Source organism: Podarcis filfolensis (assembly GCF_964270895.1).
Source record: "Podarcis filfolensis genome assembly, chromosome: 1".
Taxonomy (NCBI): Eukaryota; Metazoa; Chordata; class Lepidosauria; order Squamata; family Lacertidae; genus Podarcis; species Podarcis filfolensis.
The window spans coordinates 18,152,764-18,166,901 of NC_139604.1; the positions used below are offsets into that span (position 1 = coordinate 18,152,764).

At 42.3% G+C, this 14,138-nt stretch overlaps 1 protein-coding gene across 8 annotated transcripts in view; it reads right to left on the bottom strand.

Annotated features, from left to right (window-relative positions):
* The window catches only part of GULP1 (GULP PTB domain containing engulfment adaptor 1), a 189,514-nt gene that overhangs the window by 103,249 nt on the left and 72,127 nt on the right, over positions 1–14,138 (bottom strand). For 6 of the 8 annotated variants that reach the window (XM_083571555.1, XM_083571553.1, XM_083571552.1 and 3 more), the window contains exon 2: positions 6,297–6,422. The gene's annotated coding sequence lies outside the window, so the exon portion shown is untranslated. Of the gene's footprint in view, positions 1–3,207; positions 3,407–6,296; positions 6,423–14,138 lie in introns of those variants that run through there. The other 2 variants (XM_083571549.1, XM_083571554.1) reach the window with 2 other exon arrangements.

The following is a 14,138-nucleotide window of genomic DNA, read 5'->3' on the forward strand; positions in this document are numbered from 1 at the left end:
TTTTAATACCCAAAATCTGCCATTGATAAGTCATGGGAAGTACAATTAATTAGAAATCAGAAATTATATTAACTGGAAATGATATAGGGATACTCTAGAGACCCAACCCCTACTAAGTTTACACCCCATCATGAATTCTTCTTTGTTAGCTTATTAACAGCCATATACAACTTCTGAAGGGTCAAATCAAAAGCATGAACTGGAAATATACTTTATTTCTCCAATAATTATTGAGCACCTGCTGGCCAGACTGAGGCTAATAAATCAAATGAGCACAGAAATGGCCACACAGCAGCAGTCAATCAGTTTTTCTTATATTTTGTAAATTGCCTTGGTATGTATGTGGAAAATGGACAAAAAAACCTACAGCAAGATGATCTACAAAACCTGTAACAAAATTAGCTTCAAAGCTTGACTTAAAACTTCTACAAAGGGAGGTTTAAAGAAAACTGTGTTGAAACCATCCTCCTAAACGAATAAAACTCAGGAAGGGCTCTTAAATTTTAGTGATCTCTCAAGGCCTCAGCAGCTATGTCAGGAGCTGTAAATTCAAGGCTATTGTCCTAATTTGACATCTTCTGTTTATGGAGCAATGATAGAGGTCAATCTTTGCTCACTACATTACTAACAGTCAATAGCGCATGTGAATTGTGGAGTATTTGCACAGTGCTTGTGTCCTTTTCTTCAACAGAAATATGTGCTTTTTTTACAAGACAAACATGAAAGGCATCAGTCACCTTGTCGTAAACAGGCAGCCAAACCCCAGAGGTTGCATCTCTATCAGCAGCAATGATGCACAAAATGATGGCTGCAAACTAGGCATTGATCTTCATCAGTCCAGGCAACAAAACCTCTCCCTAATACAACTCCATGGACACAAGTGAACTGCCTCCTCACACCGTCTATGGATGTAGCTTGAAACTACCCCAGCTTGCAAAATCTAAAGCCGTTATCTGATCGTATAGCTAGGAAAACAATATAACGGTTGTAACGAGAAACATTTATGATTTTATTTTAGGTGATCTCTGTCAGCTACTGCCAGGCTTGGTGAGTCCCTTGCTCACAAAACAATTACCCAGTTGACCTCTACCCACAATCAATCATCTACCGAACCCAAAAGTGCCCACCCTGTTTTATCCCCAATATTTGTACTCAGCTCCAAATAAAAGTTGCAAAATCCAATGCTTTCCATTCAAACATTCTAAATTACTTAAGAGAACTAAGAAGGGATGGAGGAAATAAGAGGGTTTGGGGCTCCTTCCACATTTGGACTCCTTAGCTTTGCCAAGACATCATTCTTCAATTCTCAGCTGCAAGCAAAATTACAGTGGTGGTTTGGGAGCAGGAATTGGGGTGTGTTTGAAGCAGAGAATTTGATTCAGATTGCATTTAAATGCAAAGCTACTCAACTCACACTTCCTGAGACAATATGTGAACCAAACTGAAGTTGTCTTTTGAAATTTGCACTTATCTCAATTTTGCAATGCTGCTCTACAACCAAATAACATGTACAAAACTGCAAATACTTGGTAATGTCTGCATAAAAACATATATTTTAGTGAAAACAGCATACAAACACGCATTATGTTAGGGGAAATTGGTTGCAAATTTGTGTATATCACATACTATATGTGTTTATTGTGAGACATTCATTCTAAAAAGCAGGCAAATGTTCATGAGGACTTCATAAGAAAAGGAATTTTCCAACAGATAAGCCTGCATTTAATACATTGTGCTTAATCTCAAGACCAGCAATGTCTGTCTACGTAAGTTGAAGGGGGGAAATGGAAATGTAAGGAAAGGAGGAAAGGTCTCCACCTCCTGCAAATATCTTTTATAATGAAATGCAGTCGATGGAGGCTTTTTATTTTGTTTGTTCAACTCATTAGAGTTTCAGAAGCTAGAGAGGACTATATTTTGCAAAAGATCTGTAGGACTCTGAACAAGAGAAGCAGATTCCTTCTCCCCTTCTCCCAAGCCTTCTCTGACTTTGATGGAGTCACGCAACTCATGTGTGTTGCTTTCCAAGGCTGAGAAGGGGAAATCCAGTACACAACCTTTATCTGTCTTCTAAGTCCAGTGGCTCCACCCAAGTTAAATACAACTTGGGAGAAGCAGAGAAGAAGTTGCATGAGTTTCCCAGAGCTTTGCAAAATATCAATGTTAATGACTATAACAAAAACAACAAATTTTCAGTACTTGTATTTCAACATTACAAGGAAGCTATGATGCTACAGTGATTGTCCTTTTCTTGGGTTTGAAAAATAAAAGAAATGAGTTGTTAGATGGTACAGAAGAAACATGGGGGACAATGAAAATAAAGGTTTGATGAGAAATCAACTAGATGCCAGCTCAGGAAAAATGTGTTTTCAGCCTTATCTTTTAAACTCAGATTTTTTTTTTCCAATGAAGAGCAGGGGTTGGGAAATTAAAGGCCTAATTATGGATATTATATTAATGGTCATAAATTCAGTTCAGTTCAGCATTTTAAGCAGACTTTTCCGTCACAGGAAAAACAACAACCACAACCTTCAGTACACATATTGCATTTTTCGCCCTATAGGACGCACTTTTTCCCCTCCAAAAATGAAGGGGAAATGTGTGTGCGTCCTATGGGGCGAATGCAGGCTTTCGCAGAAGCCTGGAGAGCGAGAGGGGTCAGTGTGCACCGCCCCTCTCGCTCTCCAGGCTTCAGGAATCTATCCGCAAGCCTGGGGAGCCCGGCGTGACTTCCCGCCGGGCTCCCAAGACTTGCGGACAGCAGCCTGCAGCCTGAAACCCGGGGAGCACAGCGGAGCGTGCCCCGGGCTTCGGGCAGATATCCGCAAGCCTGGGGAGACCAGCGGGAGTTCCCGCTGGGCTCCCAAGGCTTGCGGATAGCAGCCTGTTCTGGGGGCTGAGGTTGGGGGAAGCTCGGGCTTCCCCCGCCCCAGCCTTGCCCCTGGGGGGGAATTAACCTTTTTTTCTTTATCCCCCCCAAAAAAACTAGGTGTGCCCTATGGGCCGGTGTGCTCTATAGGGCGAAAAGTACGGTATATAGAAGTTTCTTCTCACAAGTTACAACCTCTTTGCTTTATGATAGAAGAGCCTTGCTAGTCCAATTTCCCACACAGATTTTAGTTAAGAATGTAACCGAAAACAGAGATTGATGGTCAAACTTACAGGAAAAGTAGGGCCAAACCAATAGGTGGTGTAGAAAACTTTTACCTGTAGATGGATTACAATCTGTTTAGAGGTCTATGGACACACAATTGATCAGCATGGGCAAAGAAGAGAGCAAATTTTTAAAACAAAACAAAACACCAAGTTGCAGAGGGGACTGGTATCTTCACAGGAACTGGAACACTTTATCTAGCATAATAATTCACTCCCATACAGTTATGTAAGCCTTCAAGAAATAACAGCCACTGTGAGCTGTCGCCTAGCAACAGGAGAAGGTAGGCCTAGCGAAAAGAATGGCTAAGAAAGCCAAGAGTTTTTCTGTTCAGACAACTTAGGCACTGCCGGTACAGAAGCTGCCATTTATTTCCATTCTGTGTGGACTTCAGAAAGGCTGTCAGCACTCTGGCATGTGTCCCTTTTGCTCAACACCTCACTAAATGCCCAATTGTGGAGAACTGACCCCCCAGAGCCTTTAAGGTAGAAAGACTGTCGTTCTGTTTGGATGTTATTGATGCTCCTCTGGACAATGTAATGAGGGTGACAGATTCTCTTTGCTTGCCAATTCTGTTTATTGATTTTCAGGGTGACGGATTCTCACTACTTTGCAAGCAATCTCATGCAGACACACAAACAGGTACACAAACCTTCCACAGTGAACTCTCATTGCATGGAGCCATCCCTGTGCCTATATAAGCTCATATGGGCATATTCATGTTACATACATGCAAAGGAACGGAACATGCGAGTCTTCTGCCATCATGCCAACCCCACTGTCATATGCATATTAGGTAAAGGTAAAGGGATGCAGGTGGCGCTGTGATCTAAACCACTGAGCCTCTTGGGCTTGCAGATCAGAAGGTTGGCAGTTCGAATCCCCGCGGCGGGGTGAGCTCTCATTGCTCTGTTCCAGCTCCTGCCAACCTAGTGGTTCGAAAGCATGCCAGGGCAAGTAGATAAATAGGTACCGCTATGGTGGGAAGGTAAATGGCATTTCTGTGCACTCTGGTTTCCGTTATGGTGTCCCGTTGTGACAGAAGCAGTTTACTCATGATGGCCATGTGACCTGGAAAGCTGTCTGTGGACAAACGCTGGCTTCTTCGGCCTGAAAAGTGAGATGAGCGCCGCAACCCCATAGTCACCTTTGACTGGACCTAACTGTTCAGGGGTCCTTTACCATTACCTTTACCTATGCACGTTAACTGAATGAATGGAAGAGCCCCCCAAAACTGATGCATATTCTAGGTTCATCTGATCTGCAGTAGAGCTACCAGAGCACAAAACAGTAGCCCGAGTGGAGCCCTAAAATGAGAGTGTTGTCATTGCAAGCTGACCAAACAAAAATAGTTGTCACCAAGGCACACACAGACCCCATACTCTGGCCCCCTGTTATTATCTCTGAAGTGCAGCATGAGATCAGGGGGAAATCTCCTGCTCTGGATAAAGCTTGGAGCCATGGAGAAGGATTCTACTCCCACTTCAGAGCTGAAGGCAGGAGAAGGAGCATTGGCTTGCGCAACCTCAGCTTCTGATCAGGTGCACAGAGCACCCGTCAAGCATAGAGGCAAGCCCATATGCTTCTATTCTCCTCCTCCAGTTCAAAGCTGGAGAGCAAAGTGCTTCAGCCTGCTCTGCCTGAAAGATGTTTTGATGAATTTACATCCCATGATACAAAATGTGGAAGACACTGCAATTGTGCCCAGCAGGCAGATAGCCAAAATGATTTCCAGGCTTTGGGTGAGCTTTGAAGTCTGAGGAGGGGGCAGTGTTCATCCCACCTCCTCTATAGCTTTTTGGTTCAGAAGACATCTCAGCCTCACTTCACTCACCAGTGTCTGTCCTCCCACTCACCATGGTAAAGTGAAAAAGACTGTTGAACCCTAATTCCTGGAAGAAGGACCCCTTTACCACAAAAGTGCATCGTTCTAAAACTGCAGTTTGGACTTGTGAATGGGGGAACAGCTGCCTTGTGGCCACCAATAGAACCCAAAATCTGGCCTTTCCTACTGCCAGTGGTCAGGCAGAAGGTTTACACTTATGAATCATATTTGTGATTCATTCCAAAATTAAAAGTTAACAAGAATTAAAAGTTAGTGTTATTGATATAAAGAAGTTATGGGGAAAAAATGAGTCACCCATGAAATTTAATACATAATATTCTCCTGTCATTCTTTTAATTAAGACCATGATTTAGGATGGGCTACATAAATACAGGGACACGGGTGGCGCTGTGGGTAAAACCTCAGTGCCTAGGACTTGCCGATCGCATGGTCGGCGGTTCAAATCCCTGCGGCGGGGTGAGCTCCTGTCTTTCGGTCCCAGCTCCTGCCCACCTAGCAGTTCGAAAGCAAGTAGATAAATAGGTACCGCTTTATAGCGGGAAGGTAAACGGCGTTTCCGTGTGCTGCGCTGGTGCTGGCTCGCCAGAGCAGCTTCGTCACGCTGGCCACGTGACCCGGAAGTGTCTCCGGACAGCGCTGGCCCCCGGCCTCTTAAGTGAGATGGGCGCACAACCCTAGAGTCGGACACGACTGGCCCGTACGGGCAGGGGTACCTTTACCTTTACCTTTACATAAATAGCATTCGCTTTTATACTAAGTAGAAAGCTGACCAAAATCTGAACTCTGGAGATACATGCTTCTACCATCAAGGCTACATGGAAACATCTGAGATACCATTTATTCATAATGGTAACATCTTTTCAAGAGGCTTTTTTAAACTTTCCATTTCATTTCTATTGGTGCTGATTCAATGTCTCTAGAACAGTCAAAAAAAGAGAATCTGATTAAAGGGCAAATTACATCTGCATGATCATCATTCAATGACAGTATAAAATGACGACATGCAATTGGGGAACAGCCAAGAAAGATGCAAAAGCATGGATCAAAACTTTCCTGTCATCCATACTGTTCCAAATACAATATTTTTCCTAAAGAAGAAAGTTCACACATCCAGTTATATGTAATTAAAAGAATGATATATCGTGTGTACCAGTCCTAAGATGGATCAGTTTCATTTACAATTTTGTCTGACAAGGTCACAGCAGTCGTTTTAAAAGTTCACACCGTGTGATGACTTCTAGCGTTGCAGCACTTGTACTGCTCACATTAACAAATAGTTAAACATTAAACTCTTACCGTGATGGGTCCAAATTTTCACCAAGGGTCAGAACAGCAGCTTGTTTTCATGGGGAACAAATCACTTGTTTGTCAACATGTTTGTCCTCATGGTGCTGTATTCTAATGTCTTCTATGTTGAGTGTGCTGAAAGAATGAAATAAGAAACATCAGCTGAAAAGCTAGTGTGCCACCAAAGAAAACAAAGCCCCCCCTCTCTTTTCCTCTTGAGACTGAAGATGCTAGGCATTATTAATTGCCTTCAGAATGCTTGCACACACTGAAAGGCCAGAAGATAACTCACAGCACAAAAGGGACTGGATTGCCCCACCCACTGAAGCTTTTTTCTAATATTTCAGGGAACATTAACTCTAAAAAAATATTCTCTTGCTCCATCTATAGATGATCCACTCAGATTAGTTTTGTTAGGAAGTAGACATGCAGAACACAGAGAACCCATACCCTTGGTCTCTTGCTTTTTGGAAAAATATGGGCAAAGAAAATAGTAACCAAGGCCCATGGAAATATAAACGACACGTTTTGGGTGGCAAGCATCTCTCTTGCCTATATACCCTTAGCCTTAAAAGCAGATGGTTGAACATTTTTATGCTTAAAATAAAGCTAGCCGGAACATTTCAATGAAACATTATTATCCCTCTGAAAAATGGTAAGAGTGATAAGAGTTGCATTTGTGAGGGTAGGGACTTATCATAAAAACCCAAGTACATTCAGAAGTACTATTGTGATGACGTGGAAATTAAAAATACCACCCTGGTCTAATGCAAGAAATTGGGTCTGAATTGCAGAGGATTATGTTTCAATTATGTGAGGGTACTGTGACAGCAGCTTTGAGCAGAAAGATAAGGAGCAGGACATTACTACGAATGACGTTCTCTTGAGTTAGGGTTGAGATCAAAGTTAGTGACTAATAAATGCAAATAATAACTCAATATTCAGCTTGGATCAAAATATGAGCAAAGGAAAATTTTGTACCTTCTATTTCACATGTCTGCCAAGTCCCTGGCAGAGACATGTGAAACAGAATTAGAATCTGTATTCTAATTGGCCATCCCTGCCAACCCCCTGAACAGAGCCATAACATCGGGGCACAGAGAAAGAGGGTGTTTTACTACTAATCCTTCCTCACTTGATAGGTAAAAAGGTAAAGGTAAAGGACCCTTGGACGGTTAAATCCAGTCAAAGGTGACTATGGGGTTGCGTCGCTCATCTCGCTTTCAGGCTGAGGGAGCCAGCGTTTGTCCACAGACAGCTTTCCAGGTCATGTGGGCAGCATGACTAAACCACTTCTGGCACAACGGAAGGCCGTGACGGAAGCCAGAGCGCATGGAAACACCGTTTACCTTCCCACCGCAGCAGTATCTATTTATCTACTTATACTGGTCTGCTTTCGAACTGCTAGGTTGGCAGGAGCTGGGACAGAGCAACAGGTGCTCACCCCATTGTGCGGATTCGAACTGCTGACCTTCCGATTGGCAAGCCCAAGAGGCTCCGTGGTTTAGATCACAGCGCCAACCGCTCCCCTGCTTGATAGGATACATAAACAGCATGCCAGGATGCCACACCTGGTAGACCATGGCAAAGACAGCAGCCCTCAAATTACTTCTCCCATGATTGCCAGGTTTTGCAGCCCATCAGGGTGCAGTGCCATCCCTTATGGACACTGAGAAGGAGGGAAGAAAGGGCAAACCATATTCCTTTCTTCTCCCTGCACACCTGCTTGCCAGCATTTGTCAGGCAAGTGACTGCGAAAGACTAATTGTGGGAGTTGATGGGGAAGGGTTTGCAAGCAGGAGCATTTTCCCTTCAATTGGCTCACAAAACATATCCAGGTTCTTCCAGTTTGTGGGGGTGAAGGGTGGGAGAGAAACCTGATGAATTTTGACGACAATCTTTGAAAGTTTGCCCATTTCTAGACTTTTACACATGGCACTTGTATCCACTTTAAACTTTCTGACAGGTTTTTATTGGAAAGAGAATTCTACATTTCTTTCTCAAATGGGTAACAGCAACACAGAGAATACCAATATAGAAAATGTCTATGAGTCCAGAACACTAATTCCTTTTACTTGTTTTACTGATGACATTGAAGAGCTCTATCCCTTGGGGAGCAGGAATTTTGCACTAGGGTAAACTAAATTCTGCAGCAAGGAAGACTTGAATACACAGCCTAAATAAATTGTGCAAATTCTTATTTTATATGATTTGTTCTACAATTCTTACTATATTGCATAATACAGTCTGCTTCTTCTAGCCAGGATAAAAGTTATACAGGGCACTTAAGGATGCCAAGGTAACAAGCCAAGTTACATTTCCAAAGTGGAAATTGCTGTCTTCAAATTACCCTGAACTGTTCATTCAAATGTATTTTCTGTTAGGAAAAATAATAATCAGCAGGTGAATTAAAATATTCTGCACATGAAAAAACACTGGAATGAACACACAAATTGAGATATCCCAACATCACTTTGTTCAAATATACATTCCCATCTGAAACTACTGCAACCACACATTACGATGTGTGCATCTGGACTCACATGTACACTGCCAGCACACATGTTGTATGTTCATATACACACATCCAGAATTTCATATACGTACCAGGCTTGTGTTAAAGGGCAATAGTTTCCAGAAGATAAACGGGGGCGGGGGGGTCCATTCTTGGTTTTTAATGGACTGGTGCTGTCATAGACAGCATTGCCTCTAAAATATGCCATAGCATATCTTCTTGCACCCCCCCAAACCATGAACCATTGTAACTTCACAGAAGGGGGCTTTCTTCTCCAGTCCTATCACCCACATTGCAGCCCCCAAACCACTAAAAAGCTCCTTTGGGAAGTTGGGGGACCCTGCTGAAAATCATGTCTTAGCGGGATGTCTGCTAGAACTCATTTCCTTGTCCAGTACGTGCATACAGATTCTAATTAGTTTATTTAAAGGCAAGTGAAACTTATCAAGACAATTGCTATTCTCCCCTGAGGACTCATGTTGAATCCAAGCAATGCTGTTGCTTGGCCTTTGAGCACCATGGTTTCCATGACATTTCATAATTGCCAGCAGTAACAATAGGTTCATTAACTATTTCCCTTAACACCCACAATGTACTATCTACGTTATAATGGTTCCAAACATTCTTGTACCTGTTTTTTTTTTTTAATTAATAAGAACTTCAAAGTAAATATTGTTCTTAAAATCCTATTTTATAAGAGAGAGAAAATAAGCACTTGAGAATTCCTATTCATTTCTTTTGCATATTTTTAATGGACTTATTCAGGAATATGAACAGCAATGGTATTTAAGCATTAAGAGTTGGAGTTTTCCCCCTTTTTGTTTTATAGGAGGGGCCAACTTCTGCGTTTCGAGTATCTCTGGTTCTGCACTGTTGATGGCTATCACTACATCTTGTGCTAACGAATTCCATAGTATAACTATGCAATGTGTGAAGGCAATTCAAAACATTTTGAGAAGTATATCATAACCTTATTGTGTTTTATCTGCTGGTTATTTTGAATGTCTTTGTTACTGCTTCACGTGTTGCCTTTTTGCCCACTGCCTTGAAATCCTGGATAAAAGGCAGTACAGTCGTACCTTGGAAGTCAAACGGAATCTGTTCCGAAAGTCCATTCGACTTCCAAAATGTTTGGAAACCCAAGCGCGACTTCTGATTGGCTGCAGGTAGCTCCTGCAACCAATCGGAAGCCCCGGAAGTCCTGTCGGACATTCAGCTTCCAAAAATCGTTCACAAACCAGAACAGTCACTTCTGGGTTTGCGATGTTCGGGAGCCAAAATGTTTGAGAACTAAGCTGTTTGAAAACCAAGGTACGACTCTATATAAATGTTACAAACAAAACAGTTCAAGAGGCTCAAGATATCTACAGTGTCTCTTGATGCATAATTCTTTTTTAAAAAAAGAATAAAAAATTGTGTTATGTGTTTATTGTGCCGAGCCAGAAGAAAGTCAGTTTCGTTAATCACACACATTTGTCTCACTTATTTTCATTATGTCTTCGTAACCCTACACCATGTATTTAATGATGTATATCATGCAGATACCAAATATGCATGGCTTTTTGAAAGATGGAGATGGGGCTGCAGTGTGTGGTTTTTCTTTTACACCATTTCATCATTATGACAGTCTTGCTCCTGATAAACGAACACAAGAGTGTTATACTTGCTGTTTAACAAGTTAAAGCTGGAAGGATTTGTAGCTATTACATCATACAACATTATGCAATGTTGGACTTCAAACTGTAGGTCTTGAGTTCAAATCCTCCCTCAATGGTGAAGTGCCCCGGGTGCAAGTGTCAGGGCATGGGGAATGGGCAGCCACATTCAAATCCACACCAGAAAAGTGTGCTGCCTTCCCAGCAAAGTTTCCTCAAATCCATGGCCTGCGTCTGAAACGTATTAAGCAGAATGCACTGCTCTGTTGACCAAGTGAAAGCGGAGCACCAGTCTTTGCAGTATATCAGCTGCAGTAATTAAGCTTGGGAAAGGAGGGATAGCAGGTTTTCCAATCCCCATCATGCGTCTGATGACATCATTGGGAACATGATGAGCTGTTCGCTTGGAAGCGGGCCAGACCTAAATGAGATGAATTCAGGCATGATTCAAATTGCCTAAACGATCTCATTTGAGTCCAGTCCTTTCCATATCAAGCTGGGGAGATGCATATCACTAATCCAAACTGTTCATTTATGGCACTAGAATTCAAATACAAGTCCTACATAACCCTGATTTCCTATATGACGTTGTAGACAGAAGTGAAAAATGCAAGCAGGCTGTTATATATAGTTTTTTTTTCTGAGACAAGCAACTTGTAGGAAAGCAGGACAAGCAGAGTTTGGTGGTGGGGGTAAGCAGGGGCAGAGAATGCTACAAGCACAGATCAGCCTGGAAATCTAAGTCAAAAGTTCTATGGCCAAAGAAATGTGGACTTCTGACAAGAAGCTTAACTAGGTGATTAAGCTGAACTAGCTTAACTAAATAGTCCCAGCAACCAATTAAGTTGCCACCTTTCCACAAGAAACAGGTGCTGTTGAAGCCCTAACTGGAAGAAAAAAGGACCAGAAAAGTTTTTGGAGAATTGCTAAGTGAGACAATAAAGTAAGGTCTAAACCACGAGGCTTCTACTTTCACTGAAAGAGAAAGGCACTCCTGTATTAAGAAGTGCTACATTCCTATTTGTGGTTTGATACTGCATTATCAAAACAAGCATTGTGTTGCACCTTGGCTTCCTCTTAAAAGTTGTTATTTCGCAGAACAAGGAAACTGAAGTAAGCTGTATATCACACAATGCTATCTGCGAATATAATAAATATTGCAGTGAGGTTGCAATGATGAGAATCAGTGGCTGATTTTCATCACTGCAGCCATCAACAACCAAGCCATTCAGCATTTAAGTGCACACCAACAGCATGAAACAAAGAAGCAGATGAATACGTAAGTTCTTAAATAATACTGGAAATGGCCTGGAGAGGCTTGGTGGATGGATGGCAGCTAAACAGATTGAGGTTGAATCCTGACAAGACAGAAGTACTGTTTTGGGGGGACAGGAGGCAGGCAGGCGTGGAGGACTCCCTGGTCCTGAATGGGGTAACTGTGCCCCTGAAGGACCAGGTGCGTAGCCTGGGAGTCCATGGAGGCGCAGGTCAATTCTGTGTCCAGGGCAACTGTCTACCAGCTCCATCTGGTACATAGGCTGAGACCCTACCTGTCCATGGACTGTCTTGCCAGAGTGGTGCATGCTCTAGTTATCTCCCGCTTGGACTACTGCAATGTGCTCTACATGGGGCTACCTTTGAAGGTGACCCAGAAACTACAACTAATCCTGCCAACCTAGCAGTTCGAAAGCACGTCAAAGTGCAAGTAGATAAATAGGTACCGCCCCGGCGGGAAGGTAAATGGCGTTTCCGGGCACTGCTCTGGTTTCGCCAGAAGTGGCTTAGTCATGCTGGCCACATGACCCGGAAAAACTGTCTGTGGACAAACATCAGCTCGCTCAGCCAGTAAAGCGAGATGAGCGTCGCAACCCCGGAGTCGTTCGCGACTGGACTTAACTGTCAGGGGTCCTTTACCTTTATCTTTATGCTATGCTAGGCCTTGCTTGATACCTTTACAACTGATGTGGTACCCAGTGTAGCATGAGACACTACCGTAAGGATAGTGGTAGCAATGAATGCACTACCATCAATACTGCCAATGGGTTGCTTTTTAAAAAAAAAGAAAAAGAAAATTGGGAAGTGGTTAAAGAAGCAGCACAGATACTCTAGCAGAACTATTAGTTCAAAATATGAATGTGTCCCTCAAACGAATGAGACCGATATACTGTGTAGCAGCTTATACTGCAAAAAGGTCTTCTAATCATCCTTTGCATGTAACGTTCTGACACGCCGCACATGTCCTTCATTAAAGCCAATAACAACAGATTACAGATAATGGTTACAAAATGTAAATGTATTTCAACCTTGGCTGAAGCAATCTGGCTGGTGATCGCAATTATAAATGCACCTCCTGTCACTGAAAGCCACAGTAAATCTCTTCTCAAATGGCCCAGCCGGGACGAAGATAAGAAGATAATTTTACTAGAGGTCTAACATCCATGTCCTTCAGACGAGCATATCACTACAAACAAGCTTCAGCATACAGAATAAAGCAAAGAGAACTGCTCACATTTACAGTTTTTAGAAGAATATGAACACTCCTGGTACTGCAGCTTCCTTATAGCAAAGCTAAAAGGGGATCTTTTAGGCGTATCAAAGTCCCCAGGAATAACTTTGTTTATCACCTTGCACAGTGGATACAGTACAGATGTATGCTTTAGGCTTACATAGATTAAAAACATTATGCTTTTTGACTGTTTTATTGTATATTTTAATTGAGGATGTTTTAACACTATGATGGAATTGTTAGTGGGTATTTTAAGAATGTATTTGTTTCATTGAGACCATATATCACAGGTCCTGAAAGACCTACATTGGCCCCCAGTACGTTTCTGAGCACAATTCAATGTGTTGGTGCTGACCTTTGAAGCCCTAAATGGCCTCAACCCAGTATACCTGTAGGAGCGTCTCCACCTCCATCATCCAGCCCAGACACTGAGGTCCTGCAAGAAGTGAGGTTACAGGGAACCAGGCAGAGGGCCTTCTCGGTAGTGGTGCCCACTCTGTGGAATGCCCTCCCATCAGATGTCAAGGAAATAAAGAACTATCTGACTTTTAGAAGGCATCCGACAGCAGCCCTGTTTAGGGAAGTTTGAATGTTTGACATTTTATCGTATTTTTAATATTCTGTTGGAAGCCGCCCAGAGTGGTTGGGGAAACCCAGCCAAATGGGCAGGGTATAAATAATAAATTCTTATTATTATTATATTATGGTTGCAAACCATGTAGAAATCAAATGAATGAATGACAGAGAGAGCTGTTTCTAGTTTTCCATACATGGAAAGAGAGATTAGAAGATTTCTCCTACATGCAAACCCTGGAGCACTATGTCATGAAATCTTTGTGCCCTATGAATAAAAACTGCATGTTAAGTATTGCAAAATCTATTAGCACTGAATCCTTAGATAACAAAACCACCTTCCCCCATTACTCTAATTCTACAGCCAAGGGGGGATCAGCACATATGTTTTCATTCTGATTAACTTGAATAAACTTCATTGTAGTAAGGCAGATTTCCCATTCCTAAAGAGAACAGTAAAGGTAGCATTAGCGCCTGCCTATTCTAATTATTTCCACCAAGAAAAGAACCAGCAGGTATCAAAACAAATTATTTAAGTGTAAAGTCAGTTCTTTTATTCTTGCTTTAAGTAACTACCTGCTTGCTGGGGCTTCTGAATGTGA